Here is a 12,695-nt window from a genome sequence, read left to right as displayed (position 1 = left end):
TTTTTGGTTTACTGTGGATTTTTGATGAGCCAGGGATCAGTGGACTAAAGTTCAACATCGATTGCCAAAAAGAAACAGAAACAACAAGTGTTAAAGCCACTTTCTCTGTCGAAGCTTCACCCAGACATCTCAGCAAAGTCACTAAGCATTTAAAGGTGCACTGCGTAACATTACTAGAGGAGGGTACGTCACTTGCTTGTCTCCATGGAAATGTTATTGCTTTGTTTATAATGTTTTACAGTATAGATTAAACCTATCTTTCACGAGGGAGACAAGCAGGTTACAGCACTACGCTACATTCAGATCTGTGGAGAGTCACCTCTATTCATAGAAGGAATTACTGTATTTTTGAGCAATAGAAACACCAGTAATGAATAAATGCTGGATGGATATATTTAATGTGATACCAGGGAACATTCCCGGCAAAGCAATGACATCTCCATGGAGACTAGCAGGTAGCAGAACTTCCACCAGAAAAGTTGCATAGAGCACCTTTGTGTATTTATATGTTTTTAATAATTTTATCATCCTAATACTTTTGAATCTACCTATAGCACAATAACAACTGTTGTATGTAGACTGATAGATAATAGATAGCTATCCTTTATTAATCCCAAAGGAAATTCTTTTTTTTTTTTAGCTGCAATACATCACAGACATACCATCAGACCACGTTAAGTTCTCATTCTCCTTTCTAACTTTATTAATGAATAGACAGGAATAGCATGGTGTTAATACAGACTTCACCGCGGACCAGAATAGCTTTTAAATAAATGTTTTACTGTTACAAAACTCATGTTCTAACAGGCATTCATTTTAATATGTTAACATGAAAGACTATTTTATTGAGTACATTTGTGAATAAAACAATCTTGAAAATATCTTTTAGGATAGCAATTACAGCACAAACAAAACATTGTGTACTGTGGGTTATATGGCATTATTATGATCAGCTTTACTATATAATTTGGAGTGAGTAATTTAAAAGTTAATTTATCTGTGGTAACTTTTGCACCTGTTTATTTCCCTTCACAAGTGAATGAGTCACATAATCAACAGTGATATTAGCACAATAAGTGTACTTTGTTTGCACAGGGATAATTGGTGTCAAATGGTGTCTGTGTTTCCTGTGGTGAACAGCATAAAATAAGCAAATCAAATGCATCTCTCTCCATAAAACCCCCACAGATAACATTCCTTTGTTCTTATACTAAACTGACTTATTTGGGCTCAGTTGGTATAGCTTTTGTCCACTGATCATGAACATCATTGACAGTCACAGATGAATGCTATCATTGTTTCCTTGGGAAAGACACTTAACCCATGTCACCTCCAGTCATGTGTAAGTGGTTCCTAGATGTAAAGTTCCTTGAAGGTTTAAAATCACTATATATAAAAAAGTGACCATTTACCATTTGCAAAGAAAACTAAAGAAAAATTATGAAATAAACTCAAAATTATGTTATAAATTCTGAAGCAAGTTTCAGAATGAGTAATGAAGTCCCTTAAGCTAGGACAGCTATAATAATCCAATGCCAGTTATCGTGGAATGTCAGTTGGAGTGTTTTGCCTTGTGGTCCAGACACTGCAATAATAGATGCAGAGAGGAAATGCTATGTAATTAAAGGGAACACTTTCCAATCCAATTGAAATACTAATTATATATTTTTATTACATTATATAGGGCACAGTGCAAACTGGTAAAGTAGACTAAAGGGGGAAAACAACATGTTACGCTTGTATCTTTAATGTATGTATGTATATTCTATTATATTTTTTTGTATCTTTTAACATTTTTTGTGACTGCACTACAGTTGTGTTGCTTATTTAGTGGATTTAGTGATTTATGCAATACACTTGACATATTCACTCCTTGGATGAGTAAAATAGATGTGTTTTATATAAACTTTGTAGTAGTGGTTTAACAAAGAAACACCATTAAAGTACACTTGGTTCTTAAAAAACAGCAACATATCAAAGAGTATCATGTGCAATTTATTGATTATCATACTTATCGCTTTATCGTGATAATATCATATCATGAGCCATGTATCGTGTATATAGTGTTGAATCATGAGGGACCCTGTGATTCCCAGCCATAATCTGTATCAGTATTTTTCAACATGGTTCAAGGTTTGGTGTGCCATTGCTACTTTAGAGCCTTCTTGCAATGTGTGGGTAAACTTGGGCAGATAGATTACCGTCTCCCCATAAGTTTAATTAGGGACTCTTCTTCTCTTCCTCCCAGTGTATTTCCTTTCTCTGTCTGTCTATCCCGATGACTGACAGCCCCGTAACATCTCCGCTCCTCCTGTACACTCTGTTCTCCCCAACACACAACACCGGCACCTAAACTGTGCCACTTCCAGAATCACCGCTCTCTGCCTCACGCGTTCTCCACGGAACATTGCCATCAATCATGCGTGGCAGCGGTGGCCTGGGGACTAGCTGTCAATCTGCATGAGCCCAAGTGTATGTGTGTGGAGCAGTAGTTACGAAACTGGGATGTGTCTATCTCCTCGAAGCTCTATTAGGGGTACTGCCACAACAATGGAAGAGTAATAGTGTGTGCGTGAGCTTGACGGCTGCTGTCATTTGAACTATAGGGTGGTGACGGTGGAGGTGAGAAAGAAGAGCAGGGTAGGTATAAGGTGCCTCGAAAGGGCTGCTGCAATACATGATCTAGGCATCTATCTCACCTACTTTCTATTTCACATTATCTTCATTCAACTGTTAGATTCAATGTTATTTAAAGTGAATATGACAGCTAATCCAGCTCCGCTCAGACAGTCAGAGATACTAAATTACATTCATATCAAACTCCATACAACTGTACAACAACTCACCCTTATGTAATAGATAACCCTATGTCGTTGTTTCCCAAAGACTGGGACCCTCACAAGAGATTTTTTTTTGGGTCACCTTGTCACAATTTGCATGTAGGTCTGCAATATACAGTTCTGACACTGATATGCATGTTGTGCTCTCCTCCTGCACCCTAGGCTGGAACACGTTACAAAAATGCAGACAGGCCCACCTATCTCATTAGAAAAGTTAAAATGATAAGACATGTTTTGTATAATTTCCAGTCTTTTTGTAATTATTTTATTGACTATTTTGTTCCAATATTGCTGGTTCAATTACTGTTTTTCATTGTTTAAAACTTGAGTAATACTAATTGTTCAGAGAGACACGATCACTCAGTCAACAATAAAATATTGTCTTAAACGTTAAATAATAATCAAATTCACCCTTATTTTTTTAAATTTACAAATAATATCTATTGACTTGGGTCGCAAAGGTTTGTGACTTTTAAAATATGGGTCCCCAGAAAAAAAGTTATGAAAAAAATAATTATGCCTTATTTGACACCAATCTCTTGCTAGTTTTGCCTCTTATTTCTTGAATTTATTATTATACTTGTGTTTTTATATTATATTGTAAACTGTGCCTAAATAATTTCCCTTTTGGATCATTAAAGTTTGTCTAAGTCTAAGACAGGTTTTCATTGCTTCATGTTATTACTTGGTGAGACAGAACTTATGGTCAATATTGATCATAGTTTTACATCAGCACCTAGGGCCTTTCCATGAAATACATAATCATATATCTGCATAATTATACATAGAACACCATGTCACAATACTGCTATGAATGTAAATATATCTGACCCAGTTTGTTTTCAGTATTTCTATTCTATTCTGTTGCTACATTTAAACATATATGCAACATACACAATTCTGGTTAGATCTATTCTTTTGTGCAGGACATTGACTGTATAAAAACTAAGGAAGTGTGATATCACCCGTAGCGTTCAGCTGCAGTCAAATGAAGCGCATGAGGCTTGCTGGTATAGGAGTAAATTTGGAGTCAGGTCCATATAAGGAACAGGAATTTATTTATGTACAAAATAGTAAAATAAAAACACCAGAATCAGGTAGAATATGAACATTTTAAGGCCAAAATGAAGCAGCTCACTGCAGCAGTTACAGCGACAGATGTGACAATTTTCCAGTGTGAAGACAATTGGAGCTAGAGTCGCAGGAGCCGGAAGCGCCCTCATGCTTACTTCCTATTTGGAACGCGGCAGCTAGAGGTTTGGCTATGTCTGTTTATATATACAGTATATGGTGCAGGCCTACTTAATATCAAAATAAAGCATGTATTTGTGTAACAATACTATGTAATTCCTTATTAAAATTACACATCTCTTTTGCTCAATCTGACCTTCAGGTGGGAGGCCAAATGATGCCCTTGTAAAGCAGTATTAAATTAAGTACTAATACTAGAACAGTAACAGCATTGTGTATTATACTAAGTAGTAGCAGCTCAGTAGATTTCATAGAACTGTTAGTAGTGGTAGAATTAGCAGTAATGCAGGAGTAAGTCTGAGTGTCTATTTACATTAGCATTATTGAATCATTCAGTATACAGTCTTGACATTTACACCTGATTTGATTGCCTCTTCCTGCCACGCTCTGTACCTGTCTGCATTTCTATCAGATTCTTCCACACTCCCTTTATGTGTGTCTGCTGTGAATAAAAAATCAGGCCGTGAAGTGAAGTGTTCATCAAAGAGGAGATGCGTGGAGAAGATGGGCTGACATAACACACTCATGCAACATTGATGGAGCACAAGGCTGGGGGTTGTACTCATGGGAACTGACACATCTTCCTGCATTTAGGTTTGGGGTAGACTTGAATAAATATAATATGACAACTTTGTGATGTCAGCGAACCTAAACGCTGCACTCTTTGCATGGGACTACGCTAGGCCAGCGATGTGAGGAGGGCACAGATGTAAGTAAGAGTGAATTAAAGCTGGGATAGCTGATTTTCAAACCAGGAAAGGAGGAAAATAAGCACACACTCTTTGGCATGTCGGTAGAATTCACATGCATAGATTTTTTGGCACATGCACAGTTTTAATACAGCTTGTTCAGATGGGAAACACACAGGTGGGCCGCAGTCAATCGGATCTCAAAATGTCATACAGTGATGCACATGGCTCTTTATTCTGGGGTTGTTCTGGGTTACAATGAACAAATAGAAAAACATTTATTTTTTAAAGAAAGCAGGAAATAATGCAAACTCTTTTTTTCTTTTAGGGATAAGGCTTGATATCAATTTCGATACTTCCATAATAAAAACAAAACTAAATTTCCAGCATAAAATGCCATGTAGTCTAACAATAGTTTCAGGTTTTGTTTATTTCATCTCCTCATGGAGAAATATGGCTTCGAGCGGGGGTCAATAGCATTTACATACAGACATGACATAACAAAAACAAGAAAATGAGTAGAACTGGACATCCCGCAGGCTCCACACATCTGCACTGTCAATCCATGTTGTTAATAATGTTTATGGACTGGTGTACAAACGACGTTTGATACTTTTGCATAAAGGAACCTTGTTTATGACTAGACTGCAGGAGCTCTGTGTGTTGAGCACATGAGGGAGTCTCTGATGGTTTTCAGAGCCTGTCTCACAAAGGACTGTTCAAAGATGATCTGTGGGGCAGTCAGAGTGGACACCCCCATGATGTTACTAGTCAGTTCTAATATTGCAGTAAATGTCATTTCTCAGTGTCAGTATCTGCTCATATTAATACTTTGTTTCATTAGTTTCAGTTGAGATTAGTATTTAAGTAGGCTCTGAACATGGCAATATAGATGCTTTCTTGACTATGGAACTTTTGTCTGATATACACTAACATGCATCACAGAAGGCAAATCAGAACTAGTAAACATATGCTAACAATGGCCTTCCTTGCACACGACTTAACAGCACAAATGATTTTTCTTCTCTTGCTGCAGTACTGGCTCACTGCCCCAAGGACCACGTCCAGCTTTATCATGAATTATTTTGTTCAAGGTTGTACATTCAGGCTTGATAAAATGCAGCACATATTTTATCATTTGTATATTTTCAAAACATAAACTGCTCAAAAAAGAAAAATTCTAATCTGATACAGGCTAAAGTTTGAGGTCTTTTAAGGTAAAGACACAACAATATTGCAGATAATCTTGGCATGAAACTAACCGTACACAATAGCTATCAGAAGTTACTACAGCTATTACAACTACTTATTTCCTTGTTTCAATTGCTTTATTCCACAGAGCATAATTACAAAATATGAAGGTAGCACACAGTCAAGTTATGAGAAAAAAATGCACTCAGATAATTGGCAGACATCCAATTTCTAAGTCTAGCAAGAGCAACAAATCTATATTCAACTCTCCATCTCTATGGCAACACTTCAAACTCCATCTTTCCATAATTTATTTCTTATTTCTAATTGTCCCTGCAGTTTAAAAATAATTTTGTAAACAATTTTCATTATATATATTGTATTAGGGTTTGTTTGGTTTGTGGACTCCTCCGTCTGACAGCGCGCTTGGGGGAAGGTGAGGGAGCAGCCGTGCGCCCGTGGACATGTCAGTCTATTGTCAGTCAGCCTATGCCCGCACATTGCCACATGTCAAATCTGCAAACACTCTCCTTTGTTCTCTATACGGACTCGTGGACTCCAAAAAATCAGCCCACAAAAGGTACAAAGCCAGAGGAGAGGGTTTTCATATGCAGTTTGGGAAGAAAAAGTTATTTGATTGTTGTATTTTACTAGGGTACTGTCTCATGAAAATGTCACTGTGCATCAAGAGAAAAATGTATTGTGCATTCGTCTGCAAACAATATATTACATTTAAATTGATTTAAAATTAGTATATTTGTTTATTTGTATCTGTTATTAGGATACCCATTAGCTGTACCCGAGGGCCAGCTAGTCTTATTAGAGTCCTTTATTTATTCACTATATTAATTGTAAAGCAATGTACAATGTTGTGGAATAGCAAAGTCGTACAGTTATTGAAATACACTCTTCCATTTTTGAACTAGGTAACTGTATTATGTAACACTATGCAACTATAGTAATATTGAACATTTGAATCTATGAACTCACTCAGTCTTTGTCTAAATGTATCGAACAATATAATATGTTATTCAATTTCAAAAATAGTTTTAGTTTGACAATATTTTATTAGCTCTGATTCAGTATTTAATATAGATGTGTAGGTGTCAAGTAGTGAGTTTGGAGCCCTGCAACCATGAGTACAAAAAAAAATAAAATCATTTGATCTTATATTATCAAAACACTGACCAAACCATCAATGCTACTCTTATTGTTGCATAAAACACCGTATAATTGTTTTCCAAAATATTGTGTGCCCCTATGCAAACCATGGGGAGGTATGGATCCACAGGAGCAAAAGCCAAAGATTATCTGGCCAGAGGGTGCAGGGCTTTCTAGGCTGGATACGGCCACAGACATCCAATAGAGCTGCATTCTGAGATAAGACACTGGCCCTATGGCTCAACAACACGCATTTGAACGCACACACACACGCGCACACACACAAAGCTCATGGCAAGTTGCTCGAGCCCCACTGATAAAACAGAGCGACGCACTTCAAAGCTAGATAGTCGGAGATAGAAAAACAACCTCAACTAATAGAGCCTCCCTCAAAATGGCTGCCAGGCACAGTCACGTTCCAAAGTCTCGCATGCACACTTCTCGAGTCGGTTGCATAATAACATTGCATATCTCCAAAGGTTTGAACCACCTTCAGCACAAATCCAACTATACACAAATTAGAACAACAACAACAACAAAAAATACATGTTTAATTTAATAGAAAATAATACAAAAAATAGCAGTGCAGCCAAGTGGACATTCAAACAGAACTTACGAAGAATTATATTTCATTACATTTCAATACAATTTTCACCATTCATTCAAAAACTAAGAACATGCCCTATTGTGCTATGTATGTGTTTTTTCTGGTCTTCATGGTTATTCCTTTATCTACAGTACTCCTCAGTATAGCAATAAATTTGTCTATCTCCATGGAAACAAGCACAGGCCAAGTTACAGGTCAAATCTGTGGAGCGGTAACCCCACACACAGTAAGAGTGCAAGTTTCTCTTTTGCTTTTTTGCACATGAAAAAACATCTGTAATGAATAAATGCAAGATAAACAATAATGCCATACTGTGGAATATACTAGGCAAAGCATAACATCAACATTATGCGACCTACGTGACCTATGCCTCCAGAAAATGTGCAGAGTACACTTTAAATTGCACTTAGACAGACAATAAAAGTACTTAGGTATTAGTAAAATCTTAGCCTAAATCATTATGCTCTTACCAATGGATGTGGCATTTTAAGTGCTCAGCATGTTAACACATTGTAAGTAATAGTGTCGACTGCGTAGCCTTTGCCTCCACTCTCTATGAGGCGGTGGGTTTCCTCTCCTCCCTGTTGTTCTGCCTGGGTCTGCTTAATTTGCCAATCTGCTGCTTGGCACAGAGGACGCAGTGAGCAGGCCAGGAGCACACAGAGCCCACCCGCTATCCCGCCCGCTAGCCCGCCCGCCTGGTAGGGGCAGCCCAATCGATAAGGACACAGCGCAGGCAGGGAACAGGTGCACCCCACTCAGTGAAGCCGAGTGGGTGCTCTCCTGAGGCCGTCGTGTCGTAATCTATTTGGGAGAGCAGGAGATAGGCGGCATGGTGGATGGACCTGGAATAATATGGTGGCAGCGAAACAAAGGAGACTCAGGCCGGTATGTAGGCCAGGCCAGCGTGTGTGGTGTGGAGGGAATCTGGAAGTCTATCAAGGACTTTACCCATAAACTAATCCTACTGTGACCGACCAGAAGGGTGCTGGGGCATAATGCAATTAGTACCACAAACTGCTAGAAAGCTGTCATATTTTTAGCCTGAAGTTCAAATAATTAACATCACAAGTGCATGCTCCCTATAAATGCAAACATTATAAACCCTGGGGAGACAGTGGCTTAGTGGTTAGAGAGCTCGTCCATCAACATGAAGGTCGTATAAATGTGGTGTGTGTACAGTGCATACCTATAGCGATTATTACAGCGACTACAAAAAATATAGCAGTAACAATGGTGTGTCCTCTATGGGCCAGGATTCCCAGGTAGAAGTGATAGTGAATCTCAGCGGGAGGGCGAGATGTACTATCACCACTACCGCGAGCTCCATTTTTCTAAACAATGTTACAAAATGCTTCAAAATGCATCTAAAATTTGTGATATAACTAAATACCGAATGATACTACTATGTTTGGTTTTAGATGGCAAGATGGCACGATAAATGTATGATGAAAACTATCTCACCTTGTCATTCAATATATGAAAACCGGAACAATATTTTTTGAGCGCTCACGATTGGGGCTTTATTGCGTGTACAATTTCTTTGCCCTACTAGAAATTTTTTGGTTATTTTTAGCTATATGATAAGATTTAAACCATCAAAGGTGGAATTAATAACTTCCATGTGTCTTATAGATACAAACTAAGCACAAAATTGTTTCATTCTGCTATTTATTTATTGCAACTCATGTTTTTTTTTACATAAATGAGTCATAAATGAGTTTCAATATTATCGTTTATCATCTATATTTGCTTCAACAATATGTCACAATTCAAAATTTGTTATCAACTAGGCAAACTGGAACTCTATCAATGACTTTCCTATAAACAAATCCTGTTGTGGTAATGTGGAAGTGTGCAGAAGCCTAGTGCAATCAGTGTTCTGGTGGAAGAGGGTCTCCGCTCCAACCATTAACCACTTTGGCTCGTTTTCAGCATTTCCTGTCATGTTGCTTGATTGCAATCTGGTGCCAAGACAAGGGGAGGGGGAAAGGACGGAGTAAATAAGTAGAGAGACTGAGGGTTAAAACAATGCACACTCTATGCTTGACTTCCTTCAGGAAATGGATCTCTGTGATTCAGGCCATTAAGGGTTCAAGGGTGAAGCTCTAAATTTCCTTAAACTGACAGAGTGGCAAGAGAAGCAAACAGAGGTCACCCCGATATAAGTGCATTTGAATAGATTACAATGCCAATCACTGATTAGCCTGCTATTAAGATGGGGGATATGACTTTTGGCACTGTAGGCATTTGGCTGACAATGAACAACAGTGTAACAGTTGAGTGAGTATTTACGAGTGAAAGAGGTTTTATGGAGTTTACCGACACAGTGTCTTCCAAAATTATACAATAAACAGCTTGAACAAACACTCCACAACAATAAAGCTGTGGTAATAATGGGAGTGCATTGAACATTGACACGGGCTTTGTAAGCAAAAGTGGAAGAAGTAATGGGTCAATGGGAATTTATTAAATAGAGAATGGCAACTGCAGCTCTAGTCCAGTTATTTTATTAATGCTGTTACACAATCGATACACTGCAAAAAAAACAACAACAACAACAACAAGCAAAAACTATGACAGGATGATACAATGAAACTGATAACTACTATGGCTGGGAATCACTAGCCTGATTCATCAAGTGGTTTCACTTCGTGGAAACTGTCTGACCTCGGAGTATTAGGATTCGTTCACTCGACCATGGGGGGGACTTTTTTTTATTTAACCAATCTCTGCTATTTGGTCGCCAAAACCCGTAGGAAAAAGGGCAATAACGTCTTTCCCTTTGATAAAATTCACCAAACATTCTCTTTGTTCCAGCTTTAAATCCTTGATCCCGGGAATCGTTGCCAACACAGAATGTATGGCTTTGTCTACATCCATACCAACCACTTTGTTTACTGTTGTGCAGGACCACAAAAAGAGCCCAGACAGGCGCTTGAGTTTGACATCATGGCTACACAGCTCTTTGCTGATTGGCCGGTGCGCGGTCTACAACTTCCGGGATTCTTGCAAACTATATACTGTCTAGTGTATTCTGATTCCTGACTTAGTCGCTAAAGAGAAATGAAATTGAGCGGAGGCACTAGGTGGAACCAGCCTGGCTAGGGAATCACAGGGTCCCTCACGATTCGATGTGATACTTGATAAATGACTCACAATACGATATTATCACGATATGGTGATACATACGAAAAGCGATACATTGTGAATGATATTCTACTATAAATATATATCACAATTTTTAAGAACCAAATACATTTTAACAAAGGTATTTATTTGTTAAACCCCTTGAGAGTGGTCAATTGTGTTGCATAAACCGAAGAAACATCCAAACTATAGCACTTGGCAATATATCGATACAGCAGCCCACAGTAACGAAACTGAACTCGATATTTTAATATTTTAGCACTCCTCTAATACCTACTAATACCAACTGCTACTTTTTTACTGTTCACATGAGCTAACATTACAAATTCAATATACGAATCAGGCACACATACGCTGAAGTTATTTACAAACAGTCAAACACTTCTACCTTTTTTTTTTTTTTTTTCCTTTCTAGAAGATGCTGGTACATGAATATTTTTAAGGCTTTGTTCATCAAAAAAGAAAAAAAAAAAAACTTGTGCAACTGCAAACTTTGGTGATGTCGAGCAAGCGGGCGTAGGTGATAAATTATTCATCCGTGCATCTTGCTTTTATAATATGCATGTTAGAAGACAATGTGCAAAGCATGAGGAGCCAGCATTAAGAAAGTTACTGAGTGTGTCTTTACGTAAGCATTTATGCACCAGGGCCATTGTGCTATGTGGGAAAATCGGAGGTAGAGAGTGGCTGTGGGACTGTGAGATTGGGCACTGGATAAAGATTCTGACCTAAAGACACTGACATGTGAGAAAGGAAGGGGAAACTTTGGGATTCCTGCCATTGTAATGCCATGTGTTTGTGTAACGAGAGAAAGAATGGGGGGTTTAATAGACAACACAGCAGATGTAGAAGACAATAAGTGTGGAAAGGTGCAATGCGTGATAGGAGATGGAAATTTTACAGAGATTATGTTCAGATGATTGAGGACAAAGAGGTTAGGTGACATATTCTATAAACACAAAACTCAGTATCTATTATTCTCAATTCAATATGCTATGGATGTTGTGATTATTTGGTTAACCGATAATCTTTACAATATTGTGGTCACTAAAAAGAAGTGAAGAATATCCATGACACTTTTATAAGCAAAATTATAGGCCCTGTACCCCTTTTTTCCATGTAATTGAGCAATACAGATATACTGTGTTGTATAAGCAACTCTTGAGTCTGTTGTATACTATCAGCATCTAATTATAAAGTGTCTTATAAGGTAGGAAGTGTGTGGTTAGCATGCTAGTCATGTTTAGCTAATATGACAAAACTGATATGGTTTCTGAAAGTTATTTTTTTATGTGGTAAATGGAGAAATTGTGAAAACTGTGGCCACTAAAAGAGGTTAAGAACTAAATAAAAGATGTGAAAATTTTATAAGCGAAATTATAGGCTCTGTACCAGATTTTTTCCATGTATTTGAACTTTTATAATTTTGTTTAGCCCCGGTACAGTTATATTGTATAAGCAGCTCTTGAGGTGCTTTATTGTAATCAGGAAGTGTGAGGTTAGCATGCTAGTTCTCCTTAGCTTTACCTTGATGGCAAATCTCTGATATTCTGATATTTCTGAAAGCTGTGCAAAGCGCTTATAAACTTTTCGATGTGAATAGTTGTTCAGAATGTATTAGGTCAATTTATTTTATTTTTTGGACAGTAATTTGAATCACTGAAATTACTCAACACAAGGCAGGAACAATCTTGAACTGGCATAAATGGCATTTCTAATTCAGCAGTTTTATTTTGAAATACATCTGCTACCTTTAGTAACAGCATGTTTCGTACAGTGCAGGGCATTGTTGCATAGAAGAACAGG

The 12,695-nt window shown here is 37.8% G+C and overlaps 1 protein-coding gene across 1 annotated transcript in view; it reads right to left on the bottom strand.

Annotated features, from left to right (window-relative positions):
* Positions 1-12,695, bottom strand: part of adgrl3.1 (adhesion G protein-coupled receptor L3.1) — a 167,142-nt gene that overhangs the window by 55,897 nt on the left and 98,550 nt on the right. The window lies entirely within an intron of this gene.

Source organism: Boleophthalmus pectinirostris, unplaced genomic scaffold, assembly GCF_026225935.1.
Source record: "Boleophthalmus pectinirostris isolate CB_2022bp ecotype Guang Dong unplaced genomic scaffold, ASM2622593v1 HiC_scaffold_22, whole genome shotgun sequence".
Taxonomy (NCBI): Eukaryota; Metazoa; Chordata; class Actinopteri; order Gobiiformes; family Gobiidae; genus Boleophthalmus; species Boleophthalmus pectinirostris.
This window is presented reverse-complemented; position numbering and strand designations above follow the sequence as displayed.